Genomic DNA, 17,846 nt, shown 5'->3' with positions numbered 1-17,846 from the left:
TGTCATATGAAGTTCAGGCTGATGTTCTTGTCCTGGCATCTTCTCACCAGCTCACTGATGACATACACTGGATCTGTTCACCTGTTTTAAAATAAAGATCATGTCAATGGTTTCAAGTCGATAAGAGAAATAATATTTTTGGGACACAGCGCTGCGGCTCATGAATTGGTGATAACGACCTACTGAGCCTGCTAGCAGGTGCCAATCTGAGCCACAGTTATGGGGCTGATAACTGTGTCACGATCGGCTGAGGCAGACTGTGCAGAGGTGTGTGTGTGTGTTGGACCCAGGTATGGACACAGGCACAGAGACAGAAATATCTATAACAAAAGGTGAGCCTATATTATGGCTGATACAGGGCAACATAAAGCAGAAAGGGCAGTGGCGAAACTAAACTAGAACCTTGTGCAGAGTGCATGAGAAGGCTATGCAATACATGAATAACTTCAACATGAACTGCACAACAATCCTGAAAACACTTAACCTGACATGACACAAGGGATGTCACACAGACTACGAGACATGCCAGACGGTGGCCCGTTTCCATCCAACAGGAAAACAGATGTGAGGGCAGCATCAGTGAGAGTCACAGGGCGTCACACACTGATCCATCCTCCTCCTCTTCCACCTTCTGCTGGGCCCTGAGGCTACTTTTGTTGTGATTTGGCGCTATATAAATAAAATTGAATTGAATTGAATTAAAGCAGCTGGACTGATGCTCGTGGACATCCATGGAGGAAGAAGCTGCTCTGACACAGATCCACATCTATTCTTTCATTTGAGACACCAAGCTAACAGATGTGATACTGGAAAGTCCACTGGTCCTTAAACATGTGGTTGTGTGGCTGTGGAGAAGGATGAAGGAGTCTGACCTGAGCCAGTGTTTGACATGAACACATCAGCACTGCTGTCAGTGAGCCTAACGACAGCCGTTAGCATCATTTCAGTGTTTCAGTCATAAAAACACTTCCTGTCACTGTGGTGGTTACAGTGACATCATGCAGTTTGTGTTTTGACCTCCAGAGGGCGATAAATCAGCACAGACAGAGAGCTCCATTCAAACTTTGCTGCCATCAGTAATAATTCTTCAAATATAATCATCAGTGATGAGCAGTTATGATATCAGGGACAATCTAGACGTGTGTGACAATACATGTCACATGACACACCTTACACATCATGTGATCCACTCTCAGTCTGCACTTTCATTCATGACTTCAACAGGTTGAAATGAGCTTTGAAGAAACATTCAGTGAAATAAATCTTTCATCACAGGATTTATGTGAGCAGCAGATGAACTTTGAACCAACAACATCTTCAATAACAGAGTCTGAATGAAGCTCAGGTGTTGATGCTGCTCACTGATTGGACGGTTGGTTTCAGCTCTGCTCTCAGTCTTTACTGCACAGGTGAAGGTAGAAAGTGTGACTGGATCTATAGACTGGAAACAGAGAAACATGCTGAACATTTGAAGCTTTGCAGCAGAAATGTTCATGTTACAAATACAGCTGATCTGGGATCAGTCACACCTGCAGCTACAACAAGGTTTCATGTCTCCACACGTCAGCATGTGAACTCTGACTCAGTCTGAGCAGTCAGACGGCAGATTTTTAAAGTTAACACATCAGCACACACAGATCTCTTATCTTTAATCTGTCACCAGTTAAGCACACAGACGGTAATGTGTTGGTTCATCCTCAGCTCTCAATGAAACTGGGACAGTTTTATAGCTAATAAAATCATACTAAACTTAAAACTATGAGCAGAAAGTGATCAGTCATCAGTGATGGGACTCTGTTCTCCCCTTTAACTGGAAACAGCCAGCATGAGCAGATAAAACCTGTTTGTTCCAGTGAAGTCAACATTCAGATTTTACTGAAGTGGAAAAAACAATAATGTTTATGTTTATGTTTGTGTTTAAATAATGTTTAAATGTTTGATTTTTTTTACATTAAATGACATTACAGTGTTTAACTTAAAATTAATTTAAAATACTTCATTACAGAACGTAACACTTTAGCTATTTAATTAATTTTGATATAAATTCATCTATATGTGCAATCAAAAACATGAAGAGATTATCTAAATGCATTTTAAGATTAATTTGTATTAGTCAGCAGATTCAAATTCAGAACAACAGACTCAAATAACAAGAAGCAAACCTTCATTCAGGCTAAAACAGTCTTTTTTTTGCCATCAGAATTATTGTCTAAAGAAAGAAGCACTCAGAGCAACTCTCTGCCGAGGCAGCTAATTCTCTGGGGATGGTTTACTTTCACCACAATACTCTTATATTTCTGATGTATTATTTGGCTTTACAATACTGTCTTTGAAGAAATAACACATTCTGTGGCCAATGTCATATTTAGAATCTGTATTATTATTTCCTAAAGAAAATGCAAACAAAGGCAGTAGAATTTTAAGCATAGTTTTAAATATGAGAAAGCATTTTATGAAAGTTTGACCTTATTTGACCTTAAGGAAGAGGTCAAAGGTCCACAGTAATGTGACTGTCTTAATAACCTGTGTGTGGCCGTCAGAGTGAAGACCAAAAGTGCAGGACTCGGAAACAAAGCTGGAATTACTAACACAATGGTTTAAACAAGGCAGGAACTACAGACTTACTAACGAGTAAGTTAGAAAAGCTACTGTGAAAGCTCGTGTCACAGTAGCTTTCACAGTAGTTTTCTGCTACCTTTCAGGCTACGTTCACACTGCAGGCGAAAGCGCATCAAATCCGATTTTTTTGACCCTATGTGACCCATATCTGATCATGGTGTGACAGTGTGAACGGCACAAATCCAATATTTTCAAATCCGATCTGGGTCACTTTCTCTTTTGAAGCAGCGCTCCTCTAAAACAGCAATAAGGATCATTATTAGGTTATTTACATTATTATGTAAATAACAAATTAACTTAAAGCAAAAATTGGGAAACGTAAAGTCTGAAGTCTTTATATTAAATGGTAAATGGCCTGTATTTATATAGTGCTTTACTACCACCAACACAGCATCACTGGCCAAGAAAGCACAACAGCGCCTCTACTTCCTGCGCAAACTCAAGCGGGCAAGTGCTCCACCACCCATCCTGACCACATTCTACAGAGGAACCATTGAAAGCATCCTTTCCAGCTGCATCACTGTGTGGGGCGGTAGCTGCACTGACTATAACAGAAAAGCTCTACAGCGCATTGTGAGAACAGCTGAGAGGATAGTTGGTGTACCACTCCCCTCCCTGCAAGACATCTACACCACCCGCCTTACCCGCAAAGCCATCACAATTGTCAACGACGTGTGTCTGTTCAGCCTCCTGCCCTCCGGAAAAAGATACAGAAGTCTCCGCTCCCGCACTACCAGGCTCACCAACAGCTTCATCCACCAGGCTGTGAGACTGCTGAACTCTCTCCCCTCCCGGCTCCCAGCCAGCAGAACCACCAGACTGGCAGGAGTATAGGAACACAGACTGGACCCTACCCCCCCCCCCCCACACACACACACACACACACTCCACAACAAGGAAATACTCTCTACATTCCTGACTGGAAACGACTACCTCTGCATTACAATTGCACACACCTGATGCCTTATATTTTTTGTATTTTTAGTATTTTCTTTAGCACTATTTATATTTATATTATTTATATTACTATTACTGCTGCTACAGTCTTATGCTGCATTAAAACAAAAACACTTACCAACCACAACCTGGGACTACGTCAAGTGAACTAGTACACTACTTTCCAGGGCGCACTGTGGAACACTTTATTATATGTTATATGTTATGTGTAGGTCCTGTCTTGTTATATTCTGTATGTTACCTAAATGTTGTGCATCTGCACTTTATTGTTGTCTATGTCTACGCATGGGACAGTGTGAAACGTAATTTCAATTCCTTTGTATGGCAAGTACATCTGAAGAAATTGACAAATAAAACTGACTTTGACTTTGACTAGTCCCTAAGGACCCCAAAGTGCTTTACACATCCAGTCATCCACCCATTCACACACTGGTGATGCTACATACATAAGGCCATCAGTCAAACAATACTGTTTGCTCTGGGTCTAAACAGAGCGCGTTGTGTGTGACGTCTTCTTTTGCGCATGCGGGCCGCTTTGAGGGTTCACACTGGAGCGTGTTTGCTGTTGCATTTTATTTGTAGTGTGAACAAGCAGACAAAAAAATCGGATTTGATCAAAAAATCGGAATTGGGATTAAGACCTGCAGAGTGAATGTAGCCTAAGTTCAGCTAAAGCCTTCAGTCAAAGCTGACACTATCAATAACAGTCAGTGTAAAAAACTAGCAGACCTTCCACTCCACAATTAAAAACAGTAAGACTCCATAGTGTCAGGATAAAGCAACATTAAATATTGGATCAGCTGTTTGAAATAATTTCATTTTGTATAAATACACACCTGATATAACAGGTAAAACATTAAACCTGCTTAAAACGCACACATAGAGGAGACGTGCAAAACCACCATATATAATTTTCTCTTGACTCATTTTAAAGATTAAAGAGTGCACAGGGCGAACTACTATGTGCAGCTTCTTATTAATGGCAATGATCTGAAAATTATCCTTTCAAGTGAATCTATTCATTTTGCTCATTATTCCATTAATCATTCCTACATTCTTCCTACATCCATTCTCATTCCATACAGAGTATTTTGCCTGACAGTTCAAGCTGCACCTTTTTAGTCTCATGCTGAGTCTGGTGCAGGTATTGCACTCAGCTTCAGCTCCTCTCTTTATGGCTGCTCTCTGTTTATACCAACTTTATTGTCTGGTTGGCTTTCTGACTCTGGTTTTGACTGCACAGCATGCAGCCAATCACATGCAAAGACAGGGACCATATCATGCAGGCCAGGCACGCAGAGAGACGGGGGTTTAAAAGCTGGTGTGTTGGGAAAAAGTGACGAAGCAAAAATGTCAAATGAGCAGCATTTCAATGACAGACTGCAAAGCTGAGTGCAGAACTGATCAAAGGGATAAACCTGATTTCATTTTCCTTTGTTCCAAACTTGTCCAGCCTTAGACCTCATGTGTTCTCCCTGGTAGTAGTTAACGCATTAAAATAACGTTTTTATGAAAACACTGAAGAAAATGTTGCTTTCTTGAAAAAGATGATGTACATTTGAAAATAAAGTTATACAAAGTGTCTTTGAATGGCAGAGATGTGTGCGTGTACCACAGAGCCATGGCTCACTGTCTGAGTGTCTAAATGAGTCTCAGCGGCCTGAACGCTTGAAGTCGTTAATAATTCTTAACTTGTTGGATCTGCTGCTCACCACAAACCAGCACAAGCATGAATTTGGTCTTTTAACTGTGTTTTTATAAGTGTTACAGCTTCTCCTAGTAATAAAAACCTCCTTTATTTCCATTCATGCTGCGCAAAGTTGTCAAGCAAATAACAGTTAAATAACAGAAAAGTTTGTTTTTCCACTTTTTGCTACAGAAATTTCTGGATTTTTCACGACTACAGTTTAAAAATCAGAAGGAAAAAACTGCAGTCTGGGCAATGAGCTGTCAGGGCTTTTTTCTATATTTGTACACCTTTATTTCTTACGATTTAAGTTGGCCGTGCCGACAGATTTCTGTCACAGCAGCTTTTTCATTATCATGTAGAAAAACAGTTAAATATGTCACACTGACAGAAAGCAGCCCTGGCATTTTTGGTCTAGGTGGCCGATCATGATCGCTCCAAAAAAAGACAGAAATATATCAAAAATAAAATAATACACCATAGTGTGAAAAAGTGTCACACTTAAATGTTTCAGACCATCACATCTAAATATTACACAACAACAGAAGTAAACACAGAATGCACTTTTGTAAATGAAAATGTTTATTATTAAGATAAATGAACTGTTTGTGTGTCACAGACCAGAAGCTCCTCCAAAGCCAGACTTCATGCCAGCATCCTAAGAAATTCAGCAACAAATGAATTGAGATCAGTGTGGACAGGGTTATAAAGCTATGGGACTCCACCAAACCACAGTGAGAGCCATTATCCACAGATGGAAACCTTCCTCGGAGCGGCCGGGCATCCAGCCACCACGCATCCAAAAGGTCCAAAACAGCCCAGAACAACAAAGAGCTGCACGACTCACTCGCCTCAGTTAAGGTCAGTGTTCATCACAAGGGATAAGTAACAAAGTACAAATACTTTGTACTCTACTGAACTAAAGTAGAATTTTCAGGTATCTGTGCTTTACTGGAGTACTTTTTACTTTTCCTCATTACATTCTGAAACAAATATCTGACATTTTGTTGTTACTTTTGCTTTAAGACATTTGCAGGGGGTCATTGTTTCTGTCACTCTGAGCGTACCGTCCTCTTTGAAATAATCACCAGGGGATGTCACAGAACTTTACTATGGCACACATAGATGACGTGTGCCACAGTAAAGGGTCCAAGTGGGCCGCTGTGTGGTTTTGGTTTTTTGGCACAGCTCTGCAACGACTGCAGGTGTCCATAAGTTGTGGCTGCAGTACTTCAGCATCTAATTAGCCCTGCAGAAGACAACCAAGCATAAAGGGAGTAACTTTTTGTGGCAGGTATTTTCAAATGCAACGTTTCTATCAGCTCAACAAACATCAGCAAACACACAAACTGTTTTTGTGCAGTTTGTCTCACAGTGTGTTGCAGCTAAAGGTCCAGTTGCTGTATTTCACAGGGACACACAGGGAAAAGAGTTTGAGATAACTTCACGCAGAGACGGAGAAAGAATACAGGACAGGAAGAGGAGAGCTTATATTTAAAGGTAAGGACGGCTCAGTGGGATATAAACTGAAAGCTTACATGGAAGTCTTCACGTTCTCATATTGTGAAACACGCTGCAAAGCAAACTAACTGTGTTATTTAAAGAGCACATGAAAGTCCTCTGCAGGTTAGTGCAGGATAATCAGGTTAGTTTACAGTAAAGAACTGATGCACAGTGGCTGTGGTGCTCGTGGTCTGTTACATCAAGTGTAACAGAGATGAATACGAATTTCAGCTGGTGATGCTTACATGTAGAAAAAAGACGGTGGAAACTGTCAGTGTTGAGGGTGGAAATCAGCCAGGACAGCTCATCAAATACCTGCTTACATCTTGTTGATTTCAGTTTCTACGAAGAGCCACTGCAGCTGATTTTAGGATTCCCCACCTGCTAAATCACACTGTGAGATGAAAACCCTGCTGAGCAAAAGAAACAAAGGCTGCTCTCAGTTCTGCCAGAAAACATCTCGATGATCCCCGAGACTTCTGGGAAAATACTCTGTGGCCTGTTGAACTGTCTCTGCTGCTCGTCTGCAGAGTGACGAGTGTCTCAGACTTCCACACAGTGAGCCTTTTCTCTTCATTTTGATTGTATCATGGATCTGTTGTTTGATCTCTCCTGGTTTATTTCTCACAGATCTCACTCGCTACAGTGACTACAAAAACATCCCGTTTGTGGAACAGCACATCTGATCACTCTGCACTGCACGCTCAATACAAATCTCACCTCCAGTAAGGACCTCAGTCACAAAGAGAAAACCTCAACACATAATATACACAACACATAAATCCCAGCTGTCATAATGTGCACCAAATGAACACTGTTTGTTCTCAGTCCTTGCAGCACTTTCTGTCACCTAGAGCCAGTTAATGTGATACCAGCCCTAAAGCTCCCTGATCTTTGAAAATGAATCCACTGTGTGAACAAATGTCATTGTCTCTAAGCCCCACAGATACAATCACAGTCTAACTGTGTCCAAATAGTCCAGCACATATACAGCAGTTAAGAGACAGAGGGGTCAGTGAGCAGGGACCTTTCACAATGAGAAATTTTATCTTTTGCCAGAATGACACTCTTACTTTTCTGTGTTCATGTATCTTAAGTGAAATTAAAGCTAATTATAGCTTAATGGCATGAAAGTGGAAAGTGCTAAAAATACAGAATTATCCTTTTAAGTGAATCTAAATATTTTCCTTCCTCTGTCTAAAAGAAGCTTCCTCTCCTCTCTCTGTTTATACCAACTCTACTGTCTGACTGGCTTTTGGAGACTCAGATTTGAAGCCAAACAGAAAAATCGATATTGTTTTCACTGAATGTTTTCTAACAGTAAATATTTTTCTAACATTTGTTTCCAGTTTCCGTCCTTCCATGTGTTAATCTGAACTGGAACCAAATGAAGCAGAGTGTAATCACCTCCTACGAGCCCTCCTGTCACAGTGAGTGGAAGCTGCAGTATCATATACTGGCTCTTTGTGACTTACAATGTGAGCTCTTCATGGTGGCCTAAAGCAAACTGTGTGCATGCTCTTGTTGTTAAAGGGAATCCTCCTGTGAAGCCACAAGTCAGCTGTTTCCTGCTCGTCCAAAGTGAACAGTCGTAAAAAGATCAATTCATAAAGAAGTGAAGCAGCAGGATCAGTCATGGACGCACAGGTGTTTTTGCAGTCTGTTTTGTGGCACCACCAGCCTGGAGTGACTGGAGCCCCACTGGATCATCACCAGTAGGAAGAACAAAAACAACCACGTGGAACATTTTTGTAGAATCGCTGCACCAGCACACACTGGATGTGATCTGGGAATGCAGTTTCTTGCAACATGTACATGTAGATATTTATGCAATACTTATGTAAGAATGCTGTTAGTTGACTTCAGATCAGCATAGGTAAAGTTCTTCCCTCCAAGCTGATCACCAAACTTGTGGATCTTAGACTCAACCACTCCATCTGTACCTGGATCATGGACTTTCTGACTAACAGACCCCGACATGTTAGGCCAGGCCATAACTGCTCTACCACCATCACACTCACACTGGCACTCCACAGGGCTGTGTGCTGAGCCCGTTCCTCTATGACTGCAGACCTCGGTATGCATCCAACTCCATCATCAAGTCTGCAGATGACACCACAGTGACTCTCTCATCAGTGACAACGATGAATCTGCTACAGGGAAGAATAAAGCACCTATCTGTGTGGTGCTGACAATAACCTGCCCCTGAATACCAGCAAAACCAAAGAGCTCACTGTGGACTTCAGGAGAGAGAAGACAGACACCCATGTCCCCATCTGCATAAATGGCACAGCTGTTGAACGGGTCTCCAGCTTCAAGTTCTTGGTGATCCACATCTCTGAGAATCTGTCCTGGTCAACTAACACCTCCAGCCTGGTCAAGAAGGCCCATCAGCGCCTCTCTTTCTTGAAGACACTGAAGAAGAACCACCTGTCTGCTGACATACTGGGTAACTTCTACCACTGTACGATAGAAAGCATCCTGAACAACTGTGTCACAGTCTGGTGTGGGAACTGCTCTGTTGGTGACCGCAAGGCACTGCAGCGGGTGGTGAAAACTGCCCAACGCATCACATGGACTCCACTTCCTGCCATTGAGGATGTCCACAAGAAGAGATGTCTATGCCGAGTATGCATCATTCTCAGGGACTCCTCTCATCCTGCCAAGAAACTCCTCCAGCTCCTCCTCCCCTCCAGGAGGCGCTACAGGAGCCTTCAGACTAAAACCAGCAGGTTTAGGAGCAGCTTCTTCCTCACAGCTGAACTCAGCCTCCTGCTGAACCTTTCCATCCACACTCACTGAACCCTTCTACACTCCTCCTCCCAGTGACCGTGATCATTCTCAACATTCACCACATGCTCACATTGGTTACTGCTGTAGTTTTAGGACACTGACAGAGTCTCTGTTATAGTGCCTACACTGGTCACTAGTCTGTTCAGAGAGCTACGCTTCCACTGCTGTAGATATATTCATAGCTCTGTAGATCTGTTTACCTCACACTGATACATCTGTACATATGTAGCACATCTGTATATTTGTTCATAGTACACCTGTAAATGTGCCCATCTGCAATATAAAACATCTGTATGCTATACATTTGTTCAGTTGTATGTTTGGTCTCTCTGTTCATGACTATTTCACCACTTATACTACACTTATCTGTATAGACCAGTACATGTTGCTCTCTACTGAACTTACTGTATATAATCTGCTCTTATTGCACTTACTGATTAGATGCAAACTGTATTTTGTAACCCTGTATTTAGACATGTATGACAGTAAAGTTGAATTCTAAATGCTAAACATTTAAACAAAAGCAGCTACAGGAGAAGTTTTTAGAAGTGATTTTAGAGGCCAGTAAAGAGAGCATGGAGACAGATGGAGGACGCCACGTCCACTGAATCTACACGCTTCCTGTTTCCACCTCATCCTTCCAGTGCTCTACTAAACTCCCTGCTCTCTCTACCACAGCTGCCTTTGAACTTGCTTGGGACAGGTCACATGACACAGGGGTGTGCTCTGATGTCAGCAGGCAGGTCAGTGGAGCCCTCTGGTGATGGATATATGCCAGTGAAACAGGAGGAGGCCTGAGAACAGACAGCAGGCGTAACTAGCAGGACAAAGTTTCATGTAGTACTTGAAGTAGTCATCACAGCCAATCAGCTCTCAGGAAAATAGAACATCACATAAATATTTATCTTCTTTGATTTTGATCAATGTATTTCCTTTGATATGTTTTCTGTCAACACTTCTGCCTGATTAGAAGCTCATAGGCAGGTCCTGTCACTCTACAATAAAATACTGTAAAGGCTGCCCTCTCTGCCCTCCCACTAGCTGACCTAACTGACACAAACTGTGCTGAGATACCCTACATGGACTGAGGTTCTTGGCCACATACGTATAGATTTGCTTGGCTGTAGAAATCCTTCCATGAAGCTCCCAGCGCACATTTTTGATGCTTCTGTCTGTGGCAGAGGAGGTTTGGAGCTCTGCAGAGCCTTGGAGACTTTTACTGACTATGCAGCCCTACCCACATGTGTGATTTAGATTTATACTTATGTGGCAGCCACTCACTGACAAAGTTATTTTAAATGATGTCATGTCATGAATAACACAAGTTATTTTCCATGAAAAGTAAAAGTGGTGAAATTCTCAAAATGAGACGTGCATTTTGTTGTTTTGTGTGTGTGTTTGTCTGTGTGAAGTTTCGATGTGTATTGTTACGAAATAAATATATATTCTTAATGCTTATTTTCTGTTTATTTTGTTTTATAGAGGCCAGACTGGGAGAACACCAGTTTGAGCACAATGTCACAGAGTACTGACAGGAAAGTGCATGCTGCTGCAGAGAACAGGAGGTTTTAGTGCAGAGCTGCACAGGCGTATAAAATACAGGAAACCAGACAAAAAGCTAAGTAAACTGTGTGTTGGTGTGACGCAGTGCAGAAATATATATGCAGATTTAGCTGGCAAAGAATTCAGACCTGAGCTTGTGTGTTCGTGTGGCGAACAAATGTAAAAATAAAGATCATTTTTTGAGCTTGACCACTCTGAGTCCAGTCTTTCTCTGTCGCCAAAAAAATTCAAAAGAGCGGAATTTAATAGTACCTGAAAAGCACAAAACACTGCAAAGACCTCAAGACATTTTTTCTTTTGCTTTGTATGTAAACAAAAATTCCCACCAAGGCTTTTCAGTGTGTGTGTAGAGAAAATACCTGTGCCAGGTTGTCTCCATCTAGTGGTGAATAAGGCCTTACCACTACATCAGGCGAGTTTCTCTGTGCACAGTAACACAACAACAACACAAACTGTTTAAAAATGATGCAGGCAGATCAATGTTACAGATTCAGTAAGAACGGAGGTTTATCATAATCCTTCAAATATGCAGGGCGTCACACTAACACTGTTGCATCGCTCTGTTATTATCAATTAGATTCAAAACGTGTCCAGTTTAATGTCTGAAACTAAACTGGCATTAAAGTTTCAATGAACTAAAGTGGTCCCCCTGAGTCAGCACCCAGAAAGCTCGTCTCTTTGAAAAATGTGGCCATAAATACGAGCGCTGCTGGGATCTTAAAACACTGGGGCTAAATCCAGACTTTGGAAGTTTCACTCAGTAACAGCACCTTTCTAATATTATTGACTATCTGTTATAGTCACATTTATATGAAATGTCAAACATTATACGTTAGCTAAAGGTTGAAGTCACAGAATTATACTGAACAACAATGCAATTTGAGTTCTTCTTGTTTGTTCTTTATATTTGATTTATTGTAAGCAGCGGGACTAAAAGGAAAAATAGTAAAAATATGGATGAATCTCTGCTCTTACAGCCTTTATTGTGCCGTGATGTCTCCTATGAAACTGTCCTCTTGCTCGTCTTTTGGATGCTCACCTCTTCTTCACCTTCCACCAAACGGCTGCACTCTTGTTCTCTGCTCTCACCTCCTGTTCTGGTTATAATTAGAAAGCAGTCAGCATGTGCTAAACAAATCGATCATGTTTGATATGATGATGAGGTTTTTAACATCTTATTTATGCACTTATTTAATGCACTGTATCGATCAATTAGTAAACAAATACCAGACTGTAGAAAAGCCAACAATAATGCACTGAGCACGTTCATGCCATAAGAGCTAAATGTTCATCAAAGAAAATCCTGAATGGCTGATACAGGACAGGCCAACATTTAATGCAGCCACAGATCGACATCAGTCAGCTTTCTGCACTTTCCACCTGATCACATCAGTCTTCAAAGTCATGTCACTTCTTCTTTGGTTCATTTCTGTCTACTTTTACATTTGCAGTAACAATAACTTTAGTGACATAGTGCACACATTATGGACTGCTGGGTTATCTTGGTTTATTTAAGTTAGTATTTTTAAAGGTGCACTCAGTCATTTTTAGGTTACTTGATAGAAAAAAGGATCTTGTACTCATAAACAAACATAGAATGACACAATGACACATTGTTAAACGTGTCACTGGTCACTGCTTAATTCCTCATTATTTAAGCATTACTCATCCTTAGTATGTCATTTATAAATACAGATATACATTCTTAGAAAGAACCACTTCTGAGCCTGATCTCCTTACTCCAAGGAGCTTTTCTGAGTTATCATTGTGCCAGAGGAGGAGGGTAATCCACTACTTCTTTCATTTCACCTGAGTTCACCTGTGGGAAAGCACAGCGCCCAATCCCCTGAATATTTCTTTGAATTCAAGAGTACCTGGGAAATAATGTTGAGTAATTACTGACTGACTGACTAAAGCCAATGAACCAGAGAAATTGTAAACTCTTAAACATCCCAGGGATGTCTGAATTTGTGTCTGCACCTTCAGACTCCAGATATGAAGGATCATACCTGCTTTACCTCCAGTGTTGTGACAAAAAGTCATCGTCTGACAAAAACTGATTTCCAATGTCTTTACTTATGTTGGTAAACAGACTTTAGTGAGCATGATTTACAAAAGGGGATATATCAAACTTAATAACGACCCATTTTTTCAAGTATATTTATAACTCTGTGTTATATTAAAACCAACCCAGTCCTTTTGGGACACTTAAAACATGTTTAGAGAACTATTATTATATTAGTTGCAGTTTCTGCTCTTTAAAAAAGTCATTTTAATGTCAAATGAAAGAATAAGAAGTAAAAGTCACTGCCAAAACATGGTTGCAGTTTCTACCTTGTGACAGGAATGTTGTTTGTGGCACAAGATGACTCAATATCACTCATGAGGGATACATAAAAAGTTGTCTATAGCAGTTTAAATATGATCAACTGGTTTTTGACAAATACTGGGAATTAGTTTATGGCAGATATGACTTTTTGACACAACACTGGCTAACTGACAAGACCTAGTTATAAACTAATATTACGGTTGAATATTATTGCACCTAACCTTGGACTCTAGTATTCTAAAACTGGCACTTCCCCTCTGATAAACCATATGATTATGTAACAAATATGTCAGCTTACCAAAGAACAGAGGACAGTTTATTCAGGGTGTGACAGCACTTTACCACCTGTGTCCAACATATTCATATTCTGGACTGCAGCACGTACGTCCTTAAAAACTCCAGGACTTCATCACAGCCTCTCTCACATCTGCTTTACACTCCGTGGTCCCATATATCCCACAATTCATAGTGCAGTGCTGGGTGTGGATAATTTTGCCGAAAAATACGGTAGAGAGCTGAAGCGGAGCGGCCGATGAGTAAACTTTCACACTTATTCATGTGCGAATGTTTAATAATGAAGAACATTAAAACATTACTGTTGGCCACATGTTGGCAAAGTTATGTGACATTAGTGATGTTTGTACTTTCAGCGTTTACTTGGTTTTAAAGCCTTTAAAATACAATAATACAATAGTTGACCTTAATCTTACAGAGAATGTGATGATGTTATGGATAATTAAAGTCAGTCATATATCCACAAACACAACCAGCTGAAAGTCAGTGATGCTGCTCGGTTTGCAGTCCTGAATATGACGGCACAAGCAGGATTCACTGCACTGTTAATGTTAGCTATGTTATATTGCTGCCTCTGTTCGGTGGTGTCGAGCCAAACGGACTTTAACGTGTGTTTGAACGAGCTGACGGTTCACTCGTTAAGCTGAAAGAAAGATGCTTTAATCACAGGAGTCACACATGTGTCCACTGGACCATCTGGGAACTCTTCTTGTTTAGCACTCGTAATAACACAAACACTAAATCCTCCTTCTCTATATAACATTGGCCATATTATATTTACATTACCAAAGTTAAATGATTTTAGTCTCATGAACAACATGAGCTAATTGTTATTTACTAACTAATCGTAAAATGACTGTTCAGTACAGAATGAAGAACAACTATCATGTTTTACAGTCACGTGGTCTCAGCCTCAGATACTCAAAGTGATGTCATGACAAAAATGAATGAACAACAAAACACTTTTCTCCTTCATTTCTGTCACACAAAGCTGGACATTGATAAATGGCCCTTGTGTTACGCGCCGTGTGGTCGCTGGATTGGGACACAGCCCATGGCCGTTTATCAATGTCCAGGTACGCGATTACGTACCCGCCGAGAACGCGAGCATAGACTCGCGAGTTGTACAATTGGAACACCAGCGTACGTGATGATGTCACAGGTCCGGAGTTTTTACTGCCGTCCCCTCTTAATTTAACTGTGAGTAACATGTTATGAAGCTTAACTTTAATCACAGCCAAACCGGTTTACTCAGGAACAAATAAAACACTGAAATAAACCAAACATTAACATTTAGAAGTGATCTAAGTGACTTATATATCATTGTTAACCTCAGTAGTGAAACCTCTATTAATAAAAATAGTGTACATGTACATACGTGTACATACCTTAATAAAAACAAGCAGGTGAGATGTTAGAACGCTTTTATTTCTATTCTAGTGGACACTCAATACTATAGACAGCTGCTGCGGTTTCTTTAACCTGAGTAGTGAGAAGACCGCGAGCGGGCGGGGACGATGTGCCGGGAGTCCCCTGTTGAGTTTTGGACGAAATGCATTCTGGGATATATAGCTGTACCAAGTCTACACCGATGCATGCTCGATAAAACGGGCGGATCGAGAACACATCCGGGACTTTTTCGCGTTCTCGGCTTGATGCGTACTTCGAATTGGAACAGTACTTGGTCTCCGACTGATGACGTATCACGAGTACACAAGAACGCAAGTACGCACAAGTAGGCATATTGATAAACTGTGTGCTCATAGCCCCTAAACAACAACAGTGCAGTCTGCTAGTTCAAATGCACAACATGAAAGACAACTTACTGAACACACTCACTCACTGAGTTAGGTCCTTGCACCTTTTTTAAAACACATCCCTTTAGCTTGCTTCTTAAAAGTAGTGCCAGCCATATTCCAAACAGTCACACACGAACTTGATCACCGAAGTCCGCTTAACATGGCTGCTAATTTTCAAGCTTACTAGCTTATTCACGATTAGCACACTAATAATCATCATTAACCACACATCATAACATAATCAAACGATAGCATACGGAAAGAAACAATGTACGTATAAAACACCAATTCTTACCTAGCAGGAGAATAAATAATCAGCATTTTAAGGCTACTGCATGTACAGATGTCACTGCTGGCTCACATGAGCTACCTCTGAGAACAGCCACAGTTTACTCCCCAGCTGACTGTCGCGAAAGAGTCGTAAATCACCAGCATTGTAAAGGTTTAAATTATTCCAGGGCATGTTAAAAACACCAAACAGATGGGCTGGATATTAAACGGTATCAAACGCCTAAATTAGCACAGGGTTAGAATTACATTCTACCATCGTCACATCGAGAGTTCAACAATGTGACATCCAGTTGAAAACAGCTTCACTAACGCCAGCCAAAACAGGCTAACAGTGTATAAGAGCACAAAAACAGCCGTGCTCGACATATCCTCAACAACTCACCTCAGTACGGCTGCCATCGGTCACCTTTTAACTGTCCGTTTTACTCTTCCAGAAAATGAACGCGTACGCGGTACACACATATACAGTATATTGATTTTATTTGGTTTTAGAGCAGAGGCGGAGCCAGACATTTGAAACACCCGGGGCTTAGCCCTAAAGGGTAGTGTGCGTGTGGGATTTTTTTTTTTTTTTGGGGGGGGGGGGGGTTAGAAATGACTGAAAGATTAATTGGCTCTGTTTTGAGTTTTGTTCAAAAAAGAATGACTTCATATAGGGAGAAAATATATATCACATGTGCAGGACACCTTAAGCTAGTTTTTTAAGCAGCAAGGCAGAACAAAGTCAGGGCTGTATCAAGACATGCGGACTAAACCCCAATTCAACCAAACCCAGAACTTATCCAGAATTAAAATTAAAACAGGACTACAACAGCTCAAAATCAGGACTATTTAGGACTTAACCAAGACAGAACCAAAATCAGAACTAGATGATAGTAGCACTAAAAATCATCATAGACCTGCACTACACTTATTTTTTAATTCTACCAAAGTCCACTATTTAGATTGAGAAAAGTTTATAGAATTATTTAGCCTTGTTGTGCAAACAAGCCTGCATAACTTAATAAATATAGAATTTGAAAAGTAACAAACCTAAAAAGAAACACTAGCTACGAGATACATGAGTACCTACGGTGATACTTTTGGTAAACAAATATTTGACTAACATGTCTGTCTCACCTGCTCTTGTTCCATCTCTGTTCTGTCCTCATTCTCCATCTCCCTCTCTGCTCCTCTCTCACTCTCTGTTCCTCTCTCTCCCTCTTTGTGCTGACAAACAAGGCAAACACCAACATCATCAAATATACAGTTGAAACCAGATATTTATAAACTCTTCAGATCAAAACACAAACACTTTTTTAATTGTAACATGAAATCAGACTAAATGTTTATTTTTTTAGATTGATAAATATAAAAAACATATTTGTTAACTTTAAGAGTAAAGAGAAAAACTATCTGTATTTCTTAATTGCAAATGGCACCAAATTGTATTCAAACTGAGCCACACTTATGGAGCTCCACAATTCTGTTCCTGGTGTTTTGGTTGACATCTCTTGATTTTCTCATGTCAAAGAAACAGGCTCTGTGTTTTGCCTTATATGCACCCACAGCTGTGCCACCAATTTACTCACATGGACTTTACTAACCAATCAGAAGCTTCTTCAGCTCAGAATGGAATCGTCTGGAGTTTTTCTTATTAATTAACAATAAACTTAGTGTATATGTACTCCTACATTTGATGAAAGTGATAAAAATAGACAGCTCTCTCTTTATTCTGACATTTAACTAATTCAAAAGATATTTCAACATTTATTTATCTAAAACAAAACAAGTTTACTCTAAATTGATGTTGTACAGTAAAAAATGTTCTTGTGTTTTCCATAAAGTGTATGTAAATATCTGATTTAAACTATGAATATACTGCTGTGTATTGAAGTTCCTCTTGTTTTGCATAGAAATATACTGAACAACATACAAAGCATAATATATAAAATAGCATTTACCTGAGTTTTTTTCTCTGAAAGAAGCCCCTTATGTCCATTCTTGTATATCAGTGCATTACTGAAACTGA

General features: G+C 40.4%; 1 long non-coding RNA gene across 1 annotated transcript; it reads right to left on the bottom strand.

Moving 5' to 3' along the window:
- Window positions 1-1,332: 1,332 nt before the first annotated feature.
- LOC134624221 (uncharacterized) lies at window positions 1,333-12,209 on the bottom strand. The gene is made up of 3 exons (XR_010093487.1): window positions 12,098-12,209; window positions 11,482-11,544; window positions 1,333-1,441 (listed from the first exon to the last, which is right to left on the bottom strand). It is a non-coding gene; the product is annotated as an uncharacterized LOC134624221 (long non-coding RNA).
- Between the last annotated feature and the right edge of the window lie 5,637 nt (window positions 12,210-17,846).

This window comes from Pelmatolapia mariae, linkage group LG3_W (genome assembly GCF_036321145.2).
Source record: "Pelmatolapia mariae isolate MD_Pm_ZW linkage group LG3_W, Pm_UMD_F_2, whole genome shotgun sequence".
Classification (NCBI taxonomy): Eukaryota; Metazoa; Chordata; class Actinopteri; order Cichliformes; family Cichlidae; genus Pelmatolapia; species Pelmatolapia mariae.
The sequence above is the reverse complement of the archived record's forward strand: the minus strand, read 5'-3'. Positions and strand labels throughout refer to the sequence as shown.